Source organism: Cyanistes caeruleus, chromosome Z (genome assembly GCF_971803275.1).
Source record: "Cyanistes caeruleus chromosome Z, bCyaCae1.hap1.1, whole genome shotgun sequence".
Taxonomy (NCBI): Eukaryota; Metazoa; Chordata; class Aves; order Passeriformes; family Paridae; genus Cyanistes; species Cyanistes caeruleus.
The window spans coordinates 34,987,278-35,012,472 of NC_141732.1; the positions used below are offsets into that span (position 1 = coordinate 34,987,278).

Sequence of the window (25,195 nt, forward strand, 5' to 3'; positions counted from 1 at the left end):
TTATGTAATGTTTAAACTGTGGACCTGGAGAGTCAACAGAGGTGTGTGCCATGGAGAGAAGAAACGGTGCTCATGCTTTGGACAATGAGGAAGTCAGGGCTCTGAGACATGCTGCAAAGTGCATGTGGTGCAGACATACCCTACAACTAGCATACCAAAATGTTCAAGCTTAGAGGTGTTGTCCAGGCTGAAATATGAATTATATTATTACTGTCCCAGCACAGACTGCTTCAGGCCTAAACATGGTGTAGCAAAGACTTCACAGTTCAAGCTCAAGTAAGCAAAATGTGGACCAAAAGGCATGCAGAAATTAAGTGACTTATCAAGGTCATCTTAGAAGTTGGTTGTAGAGCCAGGGATTGTAGCCAGTTCAACAGACTGAATTGCAGTGCTCCTGGCAAAATTCTTGAGCAGCTTGTTGGCTGAAGTCAAGGCAAGGACGCTGCTCCCATGCAGTGCTCCCTTTGTCAATATCACACATAAACTGTCAGCCTGGTGAGATGTCAAATGGTGGAACTCTACCAGCTCTTGCCAGGCAACCCACTGGTTCAAGAGGTGTCACCGGAAGTTCCATTTACCCTGAAGAGCAAAGCTACTGGTTTTTTTGCTAATTGTTCTTGCTAGCTGCTGATAGGCAGGCACACCTGCTAGCTCATCCTTGCACTTGCTTTACTCTTAACTTCTTGGTGAAGGAAGGGTCTGTGGATACCCATAGCTCAATAATGATTGTTGCGTGTGCCTTTCAAGCAAAGAATCTCATCAGCAGCTCATTCAGGCACTTCCAGAGTGGAAGCCTGTAGCTGTATAACACCCATTTGACAGGTCAGGGAACAAGTGTGAGAGTTGAATAGGGGAATCAATGCCTTGACAAGAAAGTATTTTCTTCCCAATGCACTTCATTCCCCAGGCAACATCCATCTGAGTCTGTGCTTGGTAGAAGAAGCTGCCTTGTGCCAGACAGCATGGTCCCTTCTTTGAGAGAACTGAACGGCTTTGCTGGTCCTACTCACCATTTCAGAGAGTTTGATCACTACTTAGTCTCATGTCAGTCTGAGGTGAAAGAGGGAGACAGAGAAGAAGCAGAAACATCCCAATCAAAAGAGAAACAGTTCCCATCTGAAACCACAAGGTGGACAAGTACTCAAAAGTTTTGGTATTTCACTTTAAAACCCTGCCTTCACTTCCATATTTTGCTGAAAAAGTGCAGGAAGCAAGTAACAAATGATGAGCTATTAACTGAGGAGCTTGGCAGACCCTAGTGAAGTGTTGAGCAACTTTTTCCTAGGGGCATGTTCATATTAAGACTCTTTGTAGTACTTTTGCTCTAGTATCAAATGGCTTACTTTAGTTTTGCCTTTTAATTACCACTGTAAAATTGTTCTTGGGTACTTACAATGTTTAATTTACTAGGTATTTATATAAATTCTATATATTTATATAATTTAATTATATATATTTATTATAATTTTATATAATATAATATATTAATAATTTATATTTATTAATTTATATATATTTATATAATTTATATTTATATTTAATAATAATGCTTGGGTAGGAAGGTGTAGATTATTCTTCTGTGAGAATATTCCACTTAATTATCTACTGCTAAAAAACTTTTACCAATGAAAAAGCTAATAGCAAAATAAGGACAGAAAACAAGTTTTTTTTTACTGAAGGAAATGGACTCTGTCCTTATGTGCAGGCCTCATGAGGGGACAAGTTGTTTACTTTCTTAAGTCTCTGCCTTCCATCAAAGATGGGACAGTGAATAACAGTACCATGTGCCTGTCCTGCATCCATCCCTCTGTCTAAGAGACAATGGATTGTCTATCTCTGGATATTTAAGTGTGAGGTAACCGTAAGAACAAAACCACACCATCAGTGACACAAACTTTAGATTTTTAATTGGGATGCAAAAAGCAGGTTATCAGCACTTTCTCTTCTGGGATTGCTATTCTGTCATGGGTGCACACACACAGGTGTTGGGTGTGGGTGCTGTCCCCTCCAGCCCAGGCTAGGCTGACACCACAGGGGAGCTTGATGCTTGTGATGACATTCCACATGCTCGGACACTACTGGGAAGCACTATGGGAACAGCCCTGTGTGTGATGCTGAGGGTTCCTGTGGTCCTGCTGTCCACTGGAGGTTCTTGTTTTCACTGGGTCTTGCTTTCTAATGTAGTGGGCCCTGATCTCTTGAAGCTGCTTGAGTGAAATCTTTCATTCATAACTGGATTAAAAGTAATTGTCTGGCTCTATCCTTGAAACTTCTAAATTCTGATGACCAAGTATCCTTATCTCTATTTTCATGAGCCATATTTCCAATTTTGCCCAACAGTGCAAAAAGAAAAATTATATTTTTAAACATGCCAAGGTAGATTCTCACTTAATCCGATTATATACAGATGAGCTGCGACTTTAAGGAAAAGCAACCAAAAAATACTGAGACACATTATGAAGAGCTGGGAAATTAAAAGCCCATCTACCACTCACAGAAAGCATGGGGCTGTTTTCCAGCTAACTGGTCTACAGAAAAATCTATTGTCTAGATCAATTTTCTCAGAGCAATATTCTCGAACATTCTCTTCAAACAAATATTCTCTTTAAAATGAATTAGATTTTTTTTCCAGGTAATAATCTTAACTTTCATTGTTAAGATACCCAGAATTTAACTTTTCTAAATTGCTGAGTTTTACATCTCTGGGACTAATGGATTATTTTGTTCTGGTGCCAAACAAAGAAGAACTGAAAAATAATTATTTTCTAGGTGCCATATGCATTTTCTTCACACGCTACTATTCCACATTCTGTTCTAGTCTATTCCCTTTTTCAGCATATTCTACAGTATTTTCCTGTATCTCTTTCTCCATTAAGATTTATTTTAATAGCAAAATTGTTTGCTCAAAATCAATATCTGGAATGTTTCTTTTACAAAAAGAATATGTTGAAACAATTATAATTTCAACCAGAATTGTGATGTAATTTCAAGCTTTACTTACAAAAAAAAAAAATTACTCAGAAAAGCTGTGTTTCTTTAAGAGTGTACTTTGCAGTAAATTCTCTGTTTACAAATTCTTGCCCAGCTGTACTCTGTGCTCTCTGACCTTAGAGGGGAACCTGGAATCATCAACATTGCTGTAAAGTGTGACTGTGCTGTGGTAGACAGTGCAAGAGCAGGGCCTCAGCATAACATTGAAGGGACACAAGGACAGCTGGTGAGGTAGGGAGTGGGGTTGTAACCCCATGAGTCATCTATAAATCTTCAGCACCACATCATTGCTTGATAACTTACAAATGCTGTAATGGAAAATGCACTGCCTCAACAAGACCAATAAAACTATTCCCTCTAAGTCCTTAGGGGAAAATCTTTTACTCTGTGATGTTATGATATGCAAACATGGCTTTGGGATGAGACATGTCTCTGGCACTCCAAAGTGTCAGGAAGGGTGCTTTCTTGGAAGGAGTTTTGGGTTGGCCTGCTCATCTGGCCTCACCTTGACATCAGCACTCCAGTTTATGTCCTTTCCATATTCTTCCCACCTTCCCTGAGGAGCCTGTAATTCATGACTTTGAATGCTCTATGTCTCAAATAAACCAGCACCCACTCCTCATCTCTGCTTGTTTTCTGGCAGTGCTGTTTCTTACAAAGCCATAAGGAAAATCAACCACTTCTGCACCACCAGCATGTAATGTGACCTATTACATGAGATAATACAAATCAAGTGATTACATTTAGCGTAAGAGGAATGAGTTAGTCCCTGGAAGAGTTGATGATGTGTCTGTTCCATAGACAACTGTGTCAACTGTGAAAATCACTAGGTGATTACATTTAATTATTTGGCTATTTAGGTGTTCATATTTAGAGACAAATTCATCAGCAGATGCAAGTGTAATGTAATGCTTTGTAAAGGGACAAAGCTGCAGCTTTGTGGGCTGCAGCATCCCCTGCTGCAACAGTGAGCTGCAAGAACCAATTTGGAGTATACCATCCACTTAAGGCTTTCCCCAGGCAGAACTGGAATATTCTGCAGAAAGTTTACCCCTGTCCAGTGCTTATCTATTCTCAAATATTTCTACATGATGCCAGAGGGAGCATGGGGAGTGTCTATTCTCTTCTAAAGAAGAAATCTGAAATGAGGAATGTTTTGCATACTTTATATGGTCTTTATTTAGGGAAGTTTTGAATAAAACTAGCTTATTTGTTTTGATATGTTGTGCTTTTAGCTTTCAGAGAGAGAGAAAGAAGCAAAAATGAAGTAAGAGGAGGAAAATTCATGTGGAGTGATTGTAGTAATATTAGTCAAACTGGAATTCATAGGAGATTTGTATATATGCCTGCATGAAAAATCTTCTCTTCAAATTGATTCAAAAGAAAAGCATTAAATCATGCAAAATGAGAGATGTGGAAATGGCTGAAGTTACACTCCTTGTCTATTTTGTTTTCTTTCTTAAGAGAGAAACCATATGTTATGTCAGACAGTGAAAGCTAACTTAATAGATACCAAAGAGTATAATATGACTGCTGTAAAAACCCAGATTGTGAATTGTATTTTATAATGTGATATGAAGAAAGTAATTGCTTTATATAAACTACAGAAACATCAGACATGATGGTAACCAGTACATAATCTGTTAAAGAGGACAATCACATAGGGTTTGGTGGCCAGGATGTAGTTCATGATCCCTGGTGGTACTGGAAAATTTTTATGGATTTAACCACAGTACATCAACCTATCAGGCTCATAAGTCAAAGAACAGCACACCTGGATAAAAACCACTAAGGTGCTTCAACCTGGGGCATTGTCTCCCCTTTTATGTTGCTTCCCCCATGTCTTCTAGCTCTGGAAGGCTCTATTGCCATGTAGATTATATTCCCTCGAGAATTGAACCCTTGAGTCAAATTGTTCCCTTGTCAGTTGCTAGACAGCTATTGAAGTGGACTTTCTGGCTTTATGGTTGCTGGTGTTACCAGGGGAAATTACAAGGCACTTGGATCCTGCCTCTGCAAAGGACATTCACAACAGTATCATAAAATCCTAACTACTGTCAGCCTCCAGCTCTCCTCTTTTGTTGGGGAGGATGAAACAGGGAAACCTTATGAATATGATTATTTAGCATAGGATTCTGAAAATATGAAGCCTAGAACCGAAGCAGAAATGAGAGCTAGCTTTGAGTCATGGGATACTGAGTGCTATCCAAAGAACAATAGCCTAGCCAGCTACAGGAGAGTCCTGTTTGATGAAACAGTGTCCTTCTGCTGATAGGGAATCCGAAGGTCAAGCAGCAAGAGAAGAATTTGTAAAGCTTTTAGAGGTTGAAATGTAACACTGTATGGTAATATAGCAGTTCTTATAGGGTATATGTAAATTATTTAGTGGGTGTATCTCGTAGTGATTGGTTACTGGGAATTAGAATATTCACTGTAGAAAGACAATTATTGTATTGTAACAGGAACTTTGCCCTCTTGTTTTTCCCTCTCCCTCTCTTACTCTCTTGTTTTTCCCTCTCTTACTCTTCCCTCCCACGCTCTCCCCCCACCCCCTCCCCTTATTCTCCCCATTCTCTTAACTCCCTTGTGTTCCCTCTTCCCCCTCTCTTGTTCTCCCCTCTCTCCTAAGCCTCCCTTGTTCTCCCTGCTTTCTCTCATGTTCTCTTGATTCTTCCCTCTCCATCTTTAACCTCTCCTCTCCTGCTCTCCCCACTCCTCTCTCTCCATCCCTGACCATGTGTTCGCTGAGACTGGTGGCAGACACGGGTCTCCCTTCTCTTTACCCATATAATAAACCTCTTATACCTGAACAGCTTGACCCTGGAGAAGTCTCTCACTGCAACTGAGTGTTTTGTACATCAGTGCTCTTTGTCCTTCAGCTGCTGTTAAGCAATATCAGAGGTGATCAGTGTTCTCCCTTGACAGGAGCACTGTGTTCTTTCTAGGTGTTGTCCACTGCCAGAGAAGCTAAAATCTGTTCCACACAAACAGAACTTGGGGTCTCTGAGAGAAACAACTGAGCCAGCATGCTGGCAGACTTGAATTCAGGATGTGGGACACTAGGAGAAGGAACTTGGTGGGTGCTAATCTGATTTCTCTCCATGGGTATTACTGGGCAAAGTGTTCTGTCAGGAATCTAGGAGCATTGTGATTACAGTGAATGGTCTGTCATGACTTCACCAAAGGACTGGATGGGCACTGACTGACAACTGCTCTTGCTACGTTCTTCCGAAATTCAACCGTCTTCTTGCGAGAAAAGGACAGGTTTTCAGCTTGCCCAGGGGATTTCTTCCCAGTTGAAATCTGCACCAGAAAGATAATCACCAAAGAACACAGCTGAACAAAGATACGAATCCATATTCTTGAGTATGAAGCTTCCAGATAAACCTCACACCAATTTACCTTTTCTTTAACAAGTCTAATATAAATTAAAATTACATATTTTATTGAAATAATACAGGTAGTTATTTAAAAATTAAATAATGTGTTCTCATCTGGAACATTCACAGTATGAAGAGCAGGGCTAATTGCTGTGGAACTAGCTCAAAGTCAGTTTGGTAGAAAAGTTAGAGCTCACTGTTATGGACACCAGGTTTTTCCTTGTTCTGCTGTCCTCATGACTTCAGATGTATCTTTCTGAGATAGTAAGAGAGGAAAAGGAATTCCAAAAAAGCCCAGGAGGATGTTTTTTAACACATAACAGTGCCTCAGAGAGACAACAAGATAGCAGTAGGATGCAGCTTTCCTGATACTTCTGAGGTATGATAATGCTGGTGACTTACAGTAATAACTGCTGGATCCCAGTGGTAAAATCAGCATTGCCTGATGCAAATCCCAACTTGTTTATTTGGGTGACTGAGCACTGGCTTGAGGGGAGACAATATGACTTGTTGAATCATTATATATTCCTTACAAAGCTACATTGTGCCCCAGCTGGGTCCCCACTTTCCTCAGACATTTACGCCTAAAGATAGGTTTTCTTTGTATCAACATGGCTGTGGTTGTTTACACTGCCATAGGTCCTTACAAATTATTTTGACTTTTACTATTCCCTGTAAGACTCAGTAGAGTGGGGAGATTAGTTTTTCCCATTTTTTCAGTTTTTGTAATGCCCTGCATAGTTATTAGGTAGTGATAGAAAGACAAACTAGGGTGACTTTTTATAGCTGTTGAATTTTTAGGACAACCTGTATCACACCAGTCCCAGGCTCAGGAAACAGGAACATTTTTAGCTTCAGGTCTTAGCTTAAAAATTACTACATGTGCCTCAATTCAATATCAGTTGTCAAACCCAGTAGAAGATCAAAAAGAAATGCAAACCAGGATGACTGTTTTGTGTTCTGACTTAGGCAATGAACAGCAGTGGATACATCCTGATTCAAATAATTTTTTTTTTCTCTTAGTAATCAACACCTTGCATTATCCATGCAATGTTTTTTGATCCTTGGCTCTGATCTAGAGTGAATGAAATTGTTCTGCATCTGTGAATCTTGGCATAGTCTGAGCCATCAGAGTTCAGACATAAAAGATGGATGCACCTCATATTGTACTGGCCCTTGCTGCAAGTGAATAGTGCCTCTTCCCTCCTCATTATCCCCTTGGAGCTAATTATGCTCATTTATTTGTATGGTCACAGCTCTGCAACAGTCCATCTGTTGCACAGACATGCTGGTATTAAACAACCTGCTCTCCTGTATTGCCTGGGAGAAATTCAGGACACATGATTCCTTACTGGAAGCTAAGTTCTGATTTGAGAAGTGTCCATGTGCTTTGTATCTTTAAGAGAGAAGACATTTTTAGTAGCAGCAAATGAAAGTCTTCCTATGAGGAGCTCACTACAGCATGACCAATAAAACACCTTCCTGAAAGTAAGCAGATGCTTTCTAATGAAATTTGGTAGTGAAATAAAAATGTTTCAGCAGAAAACTGTTGGGAAAAGAAAGAAGGATTTGGCTGTCTCTGTGGATAATGGCAAGCAGGATGGGGAGAAAGATCTTTGAGATGTTCCACTTCCAGGAGGATTAGAAATAAAACAAAAAAAAAATATTGAGCATGAAAATCTTGTGCATATGAGTATGTAGGGACTAAGAGGGTGGTGAGAATTTAACAGTTACTAATATATATTGACAGGGATTTCATATGGGCAAGGCAAAGTATTGAATTGACATCTTTAATAAGTCACCTGTAGGCTAGCATGATTTCATGGAAAAGCCAGATTGATTAGCAGGGTACAACATTGGTAGGGTGGATAACATAACAGGACTGACCCCATTTGCTTCCAAATCATAGGCAAGGTCACCAGAAAATAGCAGGTCACTGCTCAAAACCAGAAAAATCTATGTATTAGTTAATTAAAAAAAACTACTGGCAAAGTTATTCTTTTCAAAGCATTCCTTCCTGTGTTGTTCTGTTAACCACCCCAGGACTCAAAATGGAAGTACATAGTCTCATATGGCTTTGGGAATCTAGAATCTGGGTCAGAGAAAGGAACACTAAACACTGTAAAGTTGATGATGTGTCATAAATCCTGACAGAAGAAAAATTCTCACCAGGAACAGTAATACTAAAATGATTCCAATACTCAGTGTCAATTAAGGTGAGGCCTCCACCTACACAGAATTTCAGGTTGCTGCTTTGTAAACACCTCTTCTCCAGATGTTAATGCCATCTGGAACATCAAAATCAAGTAGGTATTGTGGACATATTTTGTCAGATATATTCTTGCAAAGGCCAGTGCTTGTATTGCCCTGAACCCAAATTGCCTGTAAAACTCAGCATGAAATGAGATCATGTGACAATATCCAGAGTGAGGAAAAACCAAGACCTTTATGGTAAGCTCAGGTGTTAGACCCTATGCAGCAAAGAGAAAGGATGATACTCTCCACCACCCAGTACTGGCCACAGTACATTTCCAGGAGCAGTGTGGAAAAGTTTATATTCAAGTGTAGATGTAGAATTCCCTCAGACAGAGCAGATTCACTTTTGGAATGTGTCCTCAATAATACAGCCCATGTATAATATAATATGTAATATTTCCTGCCTTGAAGATGGTAATAAGTAGAATAAGTATTTGAGATGAGGGAAAGACTCACTGCTTCAATAATTCTCAAAGTAAACCTGCTTGAGGTAAAGCTGCAGATTCCTACCATCAAAATGTTTTGCTACTGACTGCAAGAGGACTGTGGTGGCTTGACATGTGCTCTGGTTCCAAGTGCTGGGACCAGCAATCACCACCTTACAGTTACAGTTCCTGTAAAGATGCGTGGACATGATCTGGGCTTTTGAATTCTAGTCAATCTTCTTTATCTTGGTGATGTTTCCAAGGACAAATTAGTATCAGAAGCTAAAAATATATAGTTCATTTTGTCATGGCTGCAAGAGTACCAGCAAAAAAAAAAACAACTTTTGTGAATATTTTCAGTGGAAATAATGTTTCTGTTCCTCTTTTTGCCATCTTACTCAGAAATATCTGCATTTCATAAATAAACAATAGAAGTTACAGATCAACATTTTACAGGTAGCAGCAAAAGTTATAGGTAAGCGATAAATGTTGTGTCTCTCCATTGAGAAGGGAAAGCGTGGTGTCTTCCAGTTCATCCACTTTAACATGCAAGATCTTCTTCTCCCCTTTTCTTACTAATCATATTGGAGTTTCTTGTTTGTTTGTTTTCTGATTAAAATGTATGTAGAAAATGCTGGTCTCATGCCAAAAAAATCTAATTTAGTCTTATAGTTTTACTACCTCCCTCCAACAAAGAAACCATAAAACCAAAACCAACCACAAAAGCTTGACAAGCTGAAAACACACAAGTATTTTCCTAAAAGTCTTTCAGTCTGTTGTGCACTTCTGGTCCTTGTGTCCATGCATGAGGTGCTGAATACAATTTGTAATTTATGAGATGCACAAATAAAAGTCATTAAACCTGTTTGGACACTGCCAAGTGGTGCCCACTCATCACCTGCTGGTGTGGGCCCATTTCTTGTTGTGGCTCACTGCTGCTCTCAGGCTGCTGCAGACAAAGGCGTGCCATGCACAGCAAGCAGCTTGCCTACGAGACAGATTGGCCTGCTCTGGCTGGCTGCAAAGCACAGGATGGTCAAACCAGCTGTGCACTATAATTCAGTGATAAACTTACGCAAGCCCTCTCATGATGCTCTATTTATATTTGAAATCTCTTTTATGAAGGCCTTTTTGCAGCCCATGTTGCAAATCTGAAGTATTTATGCACAAAGCACTAAATACCTCTATTTCTGCACTAATATTGCAGCTGTTTTTAGAATGCAAACAAGCTCAAATACATCCAAATGTCTGTGTGTTTGTACCCTGTGAGAGCAGAGAAGCAGAGACTGTGCTCAGGGCTTGGTGAGCAGATTAAAACATTCTGGTTGTTTCCTTCCTGCCTTGAGTATATCTACTTGAATACTGAGTGTCATTGTGATCACTCAAGTGAAGTGGGAAGGTGTTTGTGGTCTCCCTCAGCCACCCACTTGAATGTGCAGACCTTGTTTCCTGTGAGGCAAGAAGACCTCATCCCTGCATCCTGTTTTTTTATCCTCTTCAATCTGGGATATAGCTGAAAGGCTGGCTTCTCACAGCAAGCCTTGACAAGGTGGCAAAACCCAGTAGCTATGAGCTAAGATAGCCATGTTTTATATTGATGTACAAAGCACGTGCTAGAATGCCATGGCAAACTCTGCCCTTTGGAAGCAACTAATTTTTCTCAGTGTCTGAATTGGCCTTTCCTTTCTGTCAGCTAATAATTATGCAGAATTTTTCTCACCTTGTTTTCACAAAATAAAGGCTAAGGAGAAGAAATTATTCCACATTTCTCACTATATTTCACGAGGTATATACTAGTCTTCTTTTGGGAGTTTAGGGGGTGATAATTGTACTGATGTCTGGTTTCTTGGGTCTCCTACTATAGGAATCAGTTCATACTGCACTAAGATGAGATTTTCAAATTCTCAAGGCAGCTGCCTTGTGTCATGCCTGGGTAGGGGAAGGCATTTGCAGAAAAGGTGGCTAGAGCAAGCTTTCCCTTGCTTGCTGATGGGCTTTGGAGAGTACAGAAGGTACTTTTTTTTTTTTACCCACTGACATTAAGATGCCTCAAGACCAAAACCAACCCAACTCCCATCTGCTGAAACTGGCATGCAGAGGCTGTGTGTACCTGCCTTTGCATTTTTTAGGTGAAACACATGGTCTACTCAGTCACAGTGGGAAACCTCAGGTATTTAGTACCTGAATGATGCACTAGGAATGGGACAACAAAGCATTTTGCTTCCCCCTGTGCATTAAGCTTCAGAGCATCTTCAGAGATATGTTGCTCAGGGCCTTGCCATCTCTTTCAGATGCTAGGTAACAACTTGGATTATGCTGGAGTAATCTACTTGTCAGAGTGCAGAGTTTGAGTAATCCAGGACTTCGCTGTCTTCAGGAATGCAGCATCCCACCCTCAAGGGGAAGGGAGTGCTCAAGACTTGCAGATGTTTGTGGTAGAAAGGATCAACAGAAGTCAGAGAGTCTGCAAAAACTCACTAAGTTTTATTAGTAAATGACACACTTTGAATGGAAATTTGTGTAAATTAGTCCCTGATATTCTATATAAGCACATGGCCGTGGGTTTTGGGTAAAGGGGCAGGGTGAAAGGGAGAGAAGTGTGGAAGGATATGTGGAAGTGTGGAAGAGAGAAAGAGAGAAGGGGGTGGGGAGAGAGAGAGAGAGAAAGAGAGAGAGAGAAAGAAAGAAAAGAAAGAAAGAAAAGAAAGAAAAGAAAGGAAAGAAAGGAAAGAAAAGAAAGGAAAGAAAAGAAAAGAAAAGAAAAGAAAAGAAAGAAAGAAAGAAAGAAAGAAAGAAAGAAAGAAAGAAAGAAAGAAAGAAAGAAAGAAAGAAAGAAAGAAAGAAAGAAAGAAAGAAAGAAAGAAAGAAAGAAAGAAAGAAAGAAAGAAAGAAAGAAAGAAAGAAAGAAAGAAAGAAAGAAAGAAAGAAAGAAAGAAAGAAAGAAAGAAAGAAAGAAAGAAAGAAAGAAAAGAAAAGAAAGAAAGAAAGAAAGAAAGAAAGAAAGAAAGAAAGAAAGAAAGAAAGAAAGAAAGAAAGAAAGAAAGAAAGAAAGAAAGAAAGAAAGAAAGAAAGAAAGAAAGAAGAAAGAAAGGATAAAATAAAATAAAATAAAATAAAATAAAATAAAATAAAATAAAATAAAATAAAATAAAATAAAATAAAATAAAATAAAATAAAATAAAATAAAGAAGTAGCTGGCATGTTCCTAATTCATAAAGCGCTGCAGGAATGTTCTGTTAGAGCTGTGTGGAAAGGACCATGGGTGTTTTTTTAAGTAGATAACACTTCTTTTATCGGTCAGAGCTCTTCCTGATGCCTTCATGGTGAGTTGCCACCTCCAGGCAGAGGAAATTCCACATCAGAGTACTTAATGGTGGTGTTAAACCTGTGAGACCTGCTGGCAAGGGACCTGCCTTGCTGCCTGCAACTCTTGTCACCACTGTCTCCAAAGGACAGGTAAGTGTCATGAGGACTCTTGTACGTGGGACATCTCTGCCAATGGGAACCCACCAGTGCCCTTTTACAGCCATGGAGAGTTGTGATCCTGTGTCTGGATTACCTTTAGCTAGAGATTGTTACATTATATTTGCCTACAATGAAGTTCAGACACTGCTTTTTTGTCCAGCTCTGTTGTGGTGTTGAGGTATCCTTCCAGATCTCCTTACCACAGGATCAGCATTTGTCCACTAAATGTTGATGTTCTTCCCTATCAAACACATATATTTTCATAAAAGCTTTGGGTAGTATTTTCCTTCTTGGCTGTTGCATCACTGGGAGATAAATCTGAAGTGAACTGCCTTTCCAAAATGAACAGGCAGGAGGAAGATTTGATGGATTGTCAAAGAAATAACCTCTGTTTATTCTATTACTAGAGAAGTAGTAAGACTATAGCTGAGTAAGTTTAAGCTGAAAAGAACTTCTTGGGAATGCTTGAGCCTCCTCTATGTAGAATATATTTTTGGCAATCTTCTGCTTACAGAAAGAACCATTTTCTGTTGTTGACATTCCAAGAATAGCTATGGGTAAAGCCCATTGGATTTTATGCTGTCTGCAAAACAGGAAAAATATTAGTTTTTTCTCTTTGATTCATCTAACCAGTGAGAGAAAATGCACCCTCTGGATCTAGAGAAAATGAATTTATTATTGTTCCCCTGATGTTATAAGAGCTGAAGGGAGGAAGCTAATTGGAAGAAAATTAATACTGCTTAAGCTTCCACAAGAAAAGTCAATTTTTTAAATTGAAAATACAGCAGAAGCTAGTTAAGTTTCAGTCCTTTAAGACACACATTTTTCTTGAGGCAGTAAAGGCATGACTAATATTAGTTTTCATTAGCTCTGCAGTGGGTTGGTGCAGGAGCCAAACACCCACCAAACCACTTGCTCACTCCCACCACCCAATTGGAAAAGAAGGGAGAGAGTAGGAAGAATGGAAGTGAAGCTCATGAGTGAGGTAAAAAGGGGGTAGTGCTTACCAGTTACCATTATGGGAAAAACCAACTGGATTTGGGAAAATGAGCTTAATTGACTGCCAATATAAATAGATTTGTTTGTTTTTTATATGCACATCCCTGTAATATTTATATTGATATGTAAGCTAGAAGTAATTCATGTAGATATATCTTTTTATAAATATAAAAATACGTACCTCATGTGCAATTATTGTTTTGGCCATTGGGAAAAAAAAACATTAAAAAGGATTAGCATTTGATTCTTTCTGGGGAAAACTCCAGTCTTCTTCCCTTTCCCTGGCTCACCTTTGTTCCTTGGCCTGTGTCTTGGAGTGGGTCTGTTGGAGCTGCTTGAAAATGTCCAAGTCTGGGATAAGGCAGCCCTAGTCTCTCCTCTCAGAGTGTTGCAGCCCACTGCTGCCAGAACTTGGACACCTGCATCCAATACTTTTGGCAATGTAAAGAAAGTCAAAACACACACCATTTGTCCCCCAGCAAAAGCTTTTAGCTCTCCAGAGATTATGGAGAGACTACAGAGAGATATATGGACCTGTTTGTTATAAAATTGTTAAAAGGTCTAAATATTGAAAAAACTGGTAATTGCTAATAAATCTGTAAATGAAAGAGGAAAATATGGTTTAGGTAGCAACTTCATTGTCTGACAAGTTTAATTAAACTCATAGCCTTAAGGCAGACTAGTCAAAATTTCTCCATTGTTCTTTGAATATGTTTTCAAAACATAAATTTCCACGTACAATCAGAAATACTGGAACAAAGTATATGCAGAAACTAATTATATTGAGCAGAGATGAACAGGAGCAATAAGATTACACAGCTTCTTGCTTAATTAGATCCTTGGCAAGATTGAGTTTCAAGGGAGAGAATAATAGAAGAAGACTGGAGATTTTTGAGAAACAAACAGAGGTAATATTAAGTGCTCCATAAAAATAATTGATTCAGATTTTCCTTGCTGTAATGTTGGATAGGGAAGAAGGTAGAACAGCTTTGAGGAGCTGTTGTTTTCTGTCCCATATCAACCAAAATTTAGGCCTCTTCAGCTTACTTATTCCTTAACTGGTGCTGGAGGGTGGAAGCTAAAAATTGTCTGCTTGGGGAGTGGTGTGGAGTTTGGGCACAAGCTGGAGCAAGGCATAAAGCTGATATTCAAAGACAATGAGGGGGAGGAAGAAGAAGAAGTAAACAGGAAAGAGAGACAGGCAGCAGGATAAAAAGCAAGTCTGGTGGAGGACATCTTTCACTGATGCAGCTGACTATTACAATATGAAGTTCTGGAGATGAGCAATGTTACCTGACTCAGGGTGCTGCTGTCAACACATGGAACCAGGAATACCTTGGATTTTACTTCTTCCTCTGAAACTTAACAAAGCAGACTCCTCAATGCAGCTGACTAGGCTTTAGTGGGAATTGCATTCTTTTGCTCTGAATGCTTAAGTGTCCTAGAGGTACCTATCCAGGTAGCTGGCCAGGAGAGACACAATTATTTGATGTTTCATGGAGGGTCTGCTTTAACCCTTTGCCAAAGAAAGAGTCTACTATGCTCTTTGAGACTCCACTAGCAGTTTTCAGGGATATTTCAGGACTGTCTTGTTGCACTATGTTAGGAATGGTGAAAGTACGACACAGACTCTCCTACCTTTGGTTGCAAAAGAAAGCAAGTTTTATTGTTTCAGATCTTCTTTTATAGACAGTTCCTAGAAGGTCTGAGAAGGTAAACCTTTAATTGGTCAATAAACCAACACAGCACTGTCATTGAAAAATTAGGAACACTGTTTGAGTCTGAGATACAGAGTGTGTGCCCTTGTTTCTGATACTTAACTCTAAGATCCAGAAAAACGTTGAATTTCACATAACATGAAATTCATGATCATGTTTTCATGGTGATACATGAAAACAACTGTTAAAGTTAGATAGAAAAACTAAAAGTGTAAGTGTGTAGATTAGAAAGTTTTCTTAAGTCACTGGGTGAAAAAGTTAGTTTAGAGAACAAGAGACAAGATGGAGGATTTAGGATGTTGTCTCTTGTCCCTTCTTCTTTCCTCTTCATGTTCTTCTCCTAGTGGTTTTTGGGTAATAGTAAGTGATTGGACATAAAAAGCCACAGTGCAGCACAGAGGAGATGGGTCATTAAGAAAAATAATATACGTGTCTAATTCTAATTGGGTAAAAATAGGTATAAAGATAAAAGAGCAGTGCTGTTCAGGGCCATTTTGTGCTATCAAACACAAAGTGAGCCACAAGGCCTTGTTGCACCATCAGAAGAAAGAAATGTACCAGATTGCAAAGAATTAAGCTTGTGCAGTTAGTCTGGAGAGACCTGCCACATTTTGTGATGACCTTCTAATAAACACAAGAAACAAGATTCTAACGAGCTCGGGAGTTTTCTTCAAAACTAAGAGCTGAGATAAGCAGGGCTCCCCACAAGGGAGGATCCAAAAAGAATTCAGTCCAAAGCAGACTGAGAAATCCAGGAAGAGAAATAAAAATACAGACGAAATGCAGCAGAATCAGAGAAAGAGAAAAAAGATTATTTAGAGAAAAGTTACACTACCCCTTGACTGTTTCTTGCAAGTAAAGAACAAGGATCCAAACAACACCTGCAGAGGTTATTTTCCCTCTCAAGGACTGTTTGGATTCCTCTTTATGATTTCTCAGGCTACACTTCTCAGGCCAGTCTGAGAAAGTTCTGTGACTTTATTTCACACAGACACTGTGCTCCCTGCCTTCTTTCTCGCATTCAGCATCTATACTGTCTGATTTCAGGTGGTGTGGGTTGTTGGCCAAGTTCTGAGCCAGGTCTGAAACTTCAAAACTGGCATGGATACCCTACTGGAAATAGATGTGCCATGTTGTGTAGAGAGATTATTTTTCCAATGTACAATGACTTCCTATCTTGTGGCTACATCACAGTGGTGCATGAGAATTATATCACTCAGGTGTACCAGGACTAAGGAGTCCTTAGTGTTGACTCAAAAAACCTTTCTTTCAGTGTCTTTCACTGATATGTCATTTAGTATCCAAATTTTGTATCAGCATCTGAAAATGTGTGATGATAGATGTGTCAATTTTCTTTTCTGCTGGTGAGTTCTGCACAATGTTAAAACAAACCCACCTGAAACACTGTTTCCTAAACTGGAGTTACTTGAAGTACTGCAGTGACAAAGTTATTACGCACCCTTAGGCACTTTTTAAAACTCTTAAATGCATGTTTCCCCTTATTTATCAATACATTTGAACAAGCAAATGTTTCTTTTTATTCTGATAGATTCTTATCTGCTCCCTTTTATTTATTACAGGCAAGCCCCTAACACATCAGATGAATTACTTTAGCCATTGCTATTCCCAATTGCTCCTTCAATAGGACACACACTTGTAATAGAAAGTTATTTATTTTGAGAAGCTTTCAGTGTCTTAGAGACAATCTTGTACAGGCACTTCTAATTGTTTTGGCTATATTTTCCACAAAAATGCCGATCCTCTTTTCTAGAAGAGTTTTGGACTATGTCTCTAAATAAAAGATACCTCTCTCTAAGGCCTGGCAGCCTAGCTCATGTACACACAGGTACTGTCCTCTTATCCCAAAACAGTGAGGATTCAGTCCTTGCTAATGGTGCACTTCTCACAGTCCTTCAGACTCTGTTGTGTCTGCCCGACCACTGACTGCCACAGAGCATCCTGTGCCCTGAACAGGAAGACTGGCAGACAGTGTGCACCTCCTGTCATGTCATTTTTCCTGGCATCTTCTTGTGATGCTCCTGTTTCCGGCCTTTGAAACCTGTGTCTGAGCCTGGCCACTGATGCCAGTTCTGTTGGACAGCCCCAGACAAGGGTTGTTGAATGTGCTGTTGAATGCCCATGGAGCTGACAGGAACATGCCAAGCCTGGCATGAGCATGTACCCAGGAGGCAGAGGGCTCTGGAGTCTGCTTCCCTCAGGATAGTGTAGCTATGAGCTGCTGATTTGCAGAGCAGACATCCAGCAGAACTGCCTTTTCTGTTCTCGTGGAGGAGACACAGAGGCAATGTCTTATTAGTCTCTGAAGACAGTAAATATGTGCTATAAACAGCACTACTGAAGACTCCTCCTCCCCTTCTCCACATCTTTGCTGTACTCATCCAACTATTTTGGTCTTTGTCTAAACAACAGCAAGGACAATGAGACATGCAAATGTACTTCTGACATTGGATAAGGCACCACTGTAAGAAACTTCTCTAGCATTAGTGCCACTAATTGTTCTTTCAGTCAGAACTGATGACACCGTGTAGATGCTGTGGCTGTTCTCTGTTGGGGTACCAAACTCTTGTCAAGGAAGACACTGTGATTCTCCTTGGAGCTCATTCACACAGCTTTATTAGTGAATACAGAGAACATGCTCAGGATGACAGCTTGACTTTGAGAAATGTGAGGAAATTCTACTGAATTGAACATGAAATATGCAGTTAGTTTCTAACAACTGTAAGGTTTTCTGTTTGTTTTGTTTTGTTTTGGTTTTCTTTTTTTACCTTTTCTTAACATTATTAAGGTTAGTGCTAAGTCATCAAATTCTATACTTCTTATATTTCATCTACTTACTCTTTTTCTGTGGCAATTAAATGAAAGCCACCTCTATCTAAGGAATGATTATAATTCATTCACTTCTGTTGTGAATATCACAGGATTTTGTCAGAATTGTTAGATGTCTTAAAATGAGATTGAAAACTCTTTGATCCTGGATACCCAGGACTATGCTTATTCCTAGGTACTTTATCAACTGTATTATGATAGTCCAGGTATTTCAGTGCAGGAAGATTTTTAAGGTTCCTCTTGGCAGAAGTTTAGGATATATAATAAAATAAAGAGTCACTTTGCCCTTCATTTACCCGTCTGTTGTAGGCTGCAAGCAGGGACAGAATACCCAAGTAGAGGTATTAATTTGATTCAAGAAAGCTGGTTTTGTGTTCACAGCTGGGTGGTTCCAGCCCATGAATTTTTTACTGCAATATATTCCTTTCCTGAGTTTGTTATATTAAGGCTACATAGTTTGAGCTGATATTAGAAAGGATTGTCTCTGTGTTCTGCCAGATTTGGATGTGTTAGAATTCTTCTGGATGCAGACATGGCATTTAAATTTTTGTATCAGTTTCTCTCAGCACTAAGGCTCTTCCACTGTCTGGAAAGTGCATGGATTTTCATAGCTCATGGATATTTGCTACTGCAATAAATCAGGGAATAGTCTTCATCTAGTCAGCAACAGTGGCATTATGATATGACATCCATTCTCCAAGTACAAGAAAGGTATCTGCTTCTCTTTCCTCAGAAACAATCAGCTGAAAAAAAAGGTAGCTTTCCTTCAGCTTTGGTTTGGGTGTAGTGCAAAGAAGGAATGCAGTGGAAACAGTGAGATCTGTCATCATTTCCATCATTACTCAGACTGTCTCATCAAGCGGAACTGACAGTCGGCTGAAAATTGCATAGATATGTGGAAGATGCTTCTCAGAATTATATTACCAATTTTGGTCATATATTTAATTTTTTTTTTCCAGCACCAGAAAGGAACAGAGGAAATTCACGGGTACAGGACTAAAAAAAGCCCCAAACTATTTTGCTTTCAGATAAAGAAAATAAATACAGTGGTGACATTTGTAAAGTAAGTAATGAGTCAAACAATTTTCTCATTTTTTATTTAGACGTAATTTCTCTCTGTGATATCTCTAACATTTGTCCTGTCAGGTAGAAAGACAAGATATCCTGAAAGAATTTTCTGATTTTGGTTGCTCCATGTGGTAGGATAAATCTGCTTTGGATCCATAGGAAATCCCCAATTATTTCATAGTCTTCTTTGCATCATGCTATCTTCAGTGCTTCAGAAAACACATATTCATTGTAATTCTTCTTCATGGGTATGGTTTGTCTTTGCTGTGGTTGCTTGAAATGAACTAATTCTGAGGCCTTTTTGGGATGGGAAAATAATATATTTCTTCTTGTGTTTGATCTCTGTAGCAAAACAGATTAAAAATATTAAAACCTGAGAACTACAGGGACATCCCTATCTTCACTATATTAATAAGAATTGTTCTTGCTGTTAAATTCCCCATAATCAATTAATGGATTTCATGACAGGGACTCTTTATCTCCTCCCCAAAACATAGATCCCACTACAAGAAAGTGAGTTAAGCTTCAGATTTGACCTTAGAGAAATGTTGCAGAGGATTCTCCAAGAAGAAAAGTCCCAGCTAGAAATATAGGATTCTTAGTTTCAACCCAAATTGAACTAATACAAAGGCTTTTTCAGATTTTTGTTCAAGACTATTTAGTCTACTCCCTGAAATCACATGTCTGCATGTCGTATTTTTTGCTTCTGGTACTTTGGCCATTCAAGACCATTTGCCTGGAGATCTTCATGCCAAACCAGCCCACTTCTTTTCTGTGTCCCTTTGCTTGTCCTTCACAGGATGTAGCCACAGCTCTGCTGCAGAGAGGATGCTCTGCTGACTGTCACTGCTTTCCTACCCCCATGCTCTACAGAAGAGGTGATTTGCTAGAAGCACATGACGGAACTGGGTTAGGGGAAGTGTGCATTCTGCATAGGAAAACCCAGATCTGAGGGGCTAAGCCTCTCCTTTGGCCTTTCTAATGTGCTTTGTCCATGTCCTTTCAGACAGTGATAGCTCCAGCACCCACAAACATCTTCTTGAATCGTGATTTAAAACACATGTCATTTGACTGTGATGGTTGGAGAAAAAAAAAAAAAAAAGGCAAGCACAAGAAATGTCTTGGGGATCACAGTGTGAGCCAGAAAAGCATAGGGGTGGGAGGAGAAAGTAAAGTCAGCTGTGCAAGAGAAAACTTGGAGTAAAAAGCAGGCCACCATGATCCCAAATGAAATAGGATTGTAGGTAGCATGCTGCATAATCTATTCATTTTTCATCTACATCCACTAGGATTTCTCTTTGTGGGCTAGGTCAAGTTTTACAGGACTGCACGAGGTCTGCAAAACTGGATGTGTTAGCTTACAAGAGAGCATGAAAGGACTGTCAAGTGCAGAATTCCAGTGCACTCAGTAATTCCTGTGCAGAATGGCTAGGGAACAAAAGAAAAAATTCTGCACTGAATTACAAGAAGAGTTGCTGGGTTGGGAATCAGAAAGCAAAAGAAACAGTAGAAATCTCTCACAGAGATTTTCTTGGTGAAAAGTAGAACTTTCTCACAGAAAACTCTGTACATGGGAAATGGTGTATGGTGAATGGAAATGCATGGTGAAGCTGTGTTACCACTTTTGCCAAGTTGGATGACTGACCAGATCTGCCACCCTTAACATCCTTCAGAGCTCTTCCTATTTTCTCTCTGACAGGATATAAGCTGGATTCCCAAGCTGTTTGCTTAGGGAAGGATCTGCATTACTACTCACAAGCACAAAAACCACAAGAACTCTACTAAACAGCAATATGTCTTTGGGAACCCTTTTTAACTTCCATCATGCCTATGTCTGTGCTGCTGCCAGAGCCATTGTGGACTCAAGGAACAGGTGGTATTTTTCTTCTAGTATGTTATTAAACTTTTTTAAGCAGTTGCTGTTTTTTGGGGGTTTTTTGTTGTTTTTTTTTTTAGTGGGGAAACTCAAGATTTTACATAGGATTTTTCTGTCCTTTCCACTTTTGATTCAGATCCCTGTATGAACCACGTGATAAGAATATGCTCTCCTTGGCTTTAAGAAGACAGATGCCTCTAGTTCTATACCAGAGGACCCAGATTGCTGCTTGCTCTGAGCAGCTCAGCTGTAAATTTTCCATGCTTTGTGGCTGTGTCTGCCTGTGCCCTGGTTTGTCCTTGGAAGACAGAGCATATGTATGAAGCAAGTGTGTTGCAATGGGACATGTAGGTGCAGCTGTTACAAAGGCAAAGAGAACACACCAGCTGTCCTCAGATGGTGCTTTTGCCCTTTTTGCCTTGTCCAGCTAGTGGCTTGGCTGACCTGAGGGACAGCATCAGAACAGCCTGCTGAGATGCTAAACTGTGTTAAGTCATTTGTGAGGAAGTGTGAAAGAAAATTGGCTTAATGAAAAGCTGAGGAATATTTGCCTTTATGATTTTAATAGATCAAGACTTCTTTCATGAATAAAAATAATTTCAAGGATGTTTCCCATGAGACACTGGACAGTGGATTTGGGCAATGGGAGAGACACATTTCCTGCTCCTTTGAACTTTCCTTGTTTCACTGCTGTTTCCCATTCTATCTTTCAGAGAACAGTTTTTGAGAGCTTATCATTCACAGGGGAAGACTCATGTTCCTGAGCGATGCCTGGTCTGAAGGATCTTTGACATTTTTCCTACAGTTGCTTCTTAAGATTTTTCTTTTACCTAGATTGCTTGTGCTTGATATGGAATGTCTGCATGGGTTTGTTCCATCTAGATCACTATCCCAGTCTGTCATGTGCCAGGGCAAAGACTGTACTGTTTTTTTCCAAAATATTATTTCCTGCCTACTTCTGTCCTTGTGCTACTGGATCCAATTCTACCTGACAGCTGTGATGTCAATGACATCACCCCAGGAAACTCTACCCCAGGAAAGTCTCTATTGCTTTGAGTTCTTCATTACTGGATTAAGAATAATGGCCATTTGATTAAGAACAATGAATATTTTTAGTTTCATTATGGCAGTAAGTGCTGCTTCTGTAGTTTCTGTTCTCCTTCACTTTCTAATTTTTTGTGAAGTTTCCCATATTTTTGCTGAAGGCTTCAAAGAGTATTTTTCACAAAGAATGGCTTCCAACCTAATTTCCCCTTCCCAAAGAAAAATTCCTTTCTTCTGGCATGAATTAATTAAATACTAACCAATTACAAGAGTCACTGATGTTTTGGAAAAAATCCATGAAATCAGAAACAGGAAAATTGTGCCTGTTTTTGATTCTTTGGATAGCTCTGAGAAGCATTTCTTTTTTCATATTTTATTAGATAGAAAAAAGCTGAAATAAACAAAGTGGCATAGGTTGACTTACCAGATGTACCAAGTCTAAAATAAAGATCTTACCATCTTCTTTGTATCAGAACTTGTCCTTTAATGTTGAGCTTATACCTGTACTTACTGGTTTACAGTACTGCTTGTACAACTGCTTCAGTACTCTCATCTGACTTGACAGAGAGCTCTTTACATTTCAAACTGTTTAAGTTGTATTTAGGGAGAAATGGACAGCACTTGTAAACACTCTTTTTATAGGAATTTCAAATTCCTGTGATGATTCAAATGATTCAAATTCTAGCTCTCTACCTTCACAAGAGCATGACAAAGTCCTACAGAAAATATGAAGTGTATAAAGCAGAAGAAGGTATGACTCTTTGAAACCTGAGGTCACCATGGTTTCCTTTCAGACAGATCTTTAAAGGATGCTCACAAAACGTTTGTGAGTTAAATCAGCTCACTTAGAGAAAGATCGTTTTGTTTCTTTTTCTTAAGTCATGTGTCCTCAGAGGTCCCTCCAAGATTAACCAGCAAACAGCTACAGCTGGGGAAGAGAGTGACTATGAGAATAGTGTGAGCTCACTAACGGAGAAACTTTAACAACAAAAAGAGGGAAATGCTGACTTGTATGGAATGCCATGTGTCATCCCATGTCTGTCCCCACAAAGTTAAAACTGCAGGGAGTCAAACAAAAGAAGGGTTAGTTATCATGGACTGGCAGAAAGCTGACAGATTTTGTGATTCCTAACACTCTGGCTTCCTGGAGGAGGGATTGAAGGCTGTCTAATTATGATACAATAATGAACTTAGGACAAGACATGCAAAAAGTTAAAATATCTTCTTTATAATCTGTATGTCCTTTGTGTGCTTCTTTTGTGCTTGTTCCCATTTGGTGCAAATGTCTGTTATAACTCTCATACTGGCAGAGAAAATGCACTTTAAACCTTCAAGCCTTATGAAGAATAAAATTGCCTCTTTGAGATGAGACACGCTAAGTGCACCACTTGCTCCAAAGTGGCAAAAATAATGAGCAGATACTGAAGTACTCAGGATTGCTATACACTCTTCCAGCAGTTGCATATTCCCAGGAGTTAAAATTGCATGTACATCACATGGGAAATTGGTAACATGGATTTCCAGGTATAGGGAAGGAGATTCACTAGTAAATACTATCTGCCAAACAGAAGAAAAATGGGAAGATGTCTCATAATTTCCATTGCAAGTCAGTGGAGGGGACTGAGAGCAGGACAGATTAGAGAGATGTCCGAAGAAAAAGAAAAGCTTTTGATCAGCCTATGAATGAGGATTTGAAGGGAAGCTTGTATTGCTTCTACATCAATCTGGATAGATATCTCAATGAAAAATTGGTCAGTTGTCTTAATTTTAATCAAAGAAAATCCAAGTGGTTTATTGATTCATTAAGCACACATAATTAGTGAGGAAATGATCCATTCAGAATCCAGACTCGAGCTTCTGTAGAAGCTTTTAAAAGTATGTAGTGATGAAAGGAAGGCCAGTAAAAATGTGGGCCCAGTGTTGAATGAAGTGGGAGTCCTGTTGAGACTGAACATTGCAAAACACAAGTACTTAATGCCCTCTTTTCCTCAGACTGCACTGGCGAGACTGGCCTTCAGGAATCCCAGAGGCCTCCAGGTAAAGTCTGGAGGAAAGAACATGTCAAAAAGTGATCAGGTCAGGGAACACTTATGCAAACTACAAAGATAAATCCATGAATCCTAGTGTGATATACCTGCAAAAACTGGGGAAGTTGTCACAGTACTGTTGAGACCACACCAGCGCTGGAATTGGGTTCCAGTTGTGGTATCACCAGTACAAGAGAGGCACAGACATATTGGGAGGGTCCAGCAAAGCACCACTATGGCATTAAGGGACCGGTGCATTTCTCATGTGAGGAAAGATTTAGAAAGCTGAGACCGTACAGCTGGGAAAAGAGATGGTTCAGGAGGGAATCTTACCAATGCATGCAGAGACCAGAAGGGAGGTTGAAAAGCAGTGAAGCCAAGCTTTTCTCAATGTTGTCTGGTGAGAGGCAGTGGATACTAAATGAAACACAAAAGGTTCTTTCTAAATACCACGAAATATTTTTTTTCTGTAGGTGTGGTAAAACATTGGCACAGGTCACACAGAGAGACTGTGTATTATGCCTCTTCGGAAATCTTCAAAAGCCACTTGACATGGTCCTGGGCAATTGACTCTTCCTGGCCCTGCTTGAGAAGAGGGATTTGGACCAGATGACCTCCAGAGATGTGTTCCAGCCTCGGCCATCCTGTGAGTCTGTGATACTGTTATCAGCATCACAACAGATAAACTACTAAATGTGTGTAAACACTTTGCAGCCTCCAAAATAAGAACCTCCAAAAGCCCTCGCCTCCTCCACATTCACACAGTTACGTGCAGTTCCCTTCTGCACTTTGAAATGTGAATTTCATGCATTTCTCTTTCTTGGCAATGTGATTCTCCTACCATAGTGCTCCTCTGTGCCACAGGAGATAGAGACACTTAATGTTCAGAAGGGCTTAGGCTGCTCTGTGAAGTCCACATATCCTGCTCTAGTGGGAAAGGTGTCATGTGGTCCCTGTGCATTCCCAGCAAGGGTTGCATGCCCTTGAGTCCCAGCCAGCTGGAGTGCAGCTGCTGGCAGTGGGGAGGGAGATGTTCCAGGCTGTGGAGATGCCTTTGTCTGTGACGGGCTGTGTGACACCAGCAGTGCTGTTTCTTACA

At 39.7% G+C, this 25,195-nt stretch overlaps 1 long non-coding RNA gene across 1 annotated transcript; it reads left to right on the forward strand.

The window, feature by feature from the left end:
* The first annotated feature begins 12,366 nt into the window (after positions 1-12,366).
* Positions 12,367-22,536, forward strand: LOC111941761 (uncharacterized). The gene is made up of 4 exons (XR_015280057.1): positions 12,367-12,508; positions 19,041-19,144; positions 20,849-21,022; positions 21,162-22,536. It is a non-coding gene; the product is annotated as an uncharacterized LOC111941761 (long non-coding RNA).
* Positions 22,537-25,195: the final 2,659 nt, after the last annotated feature.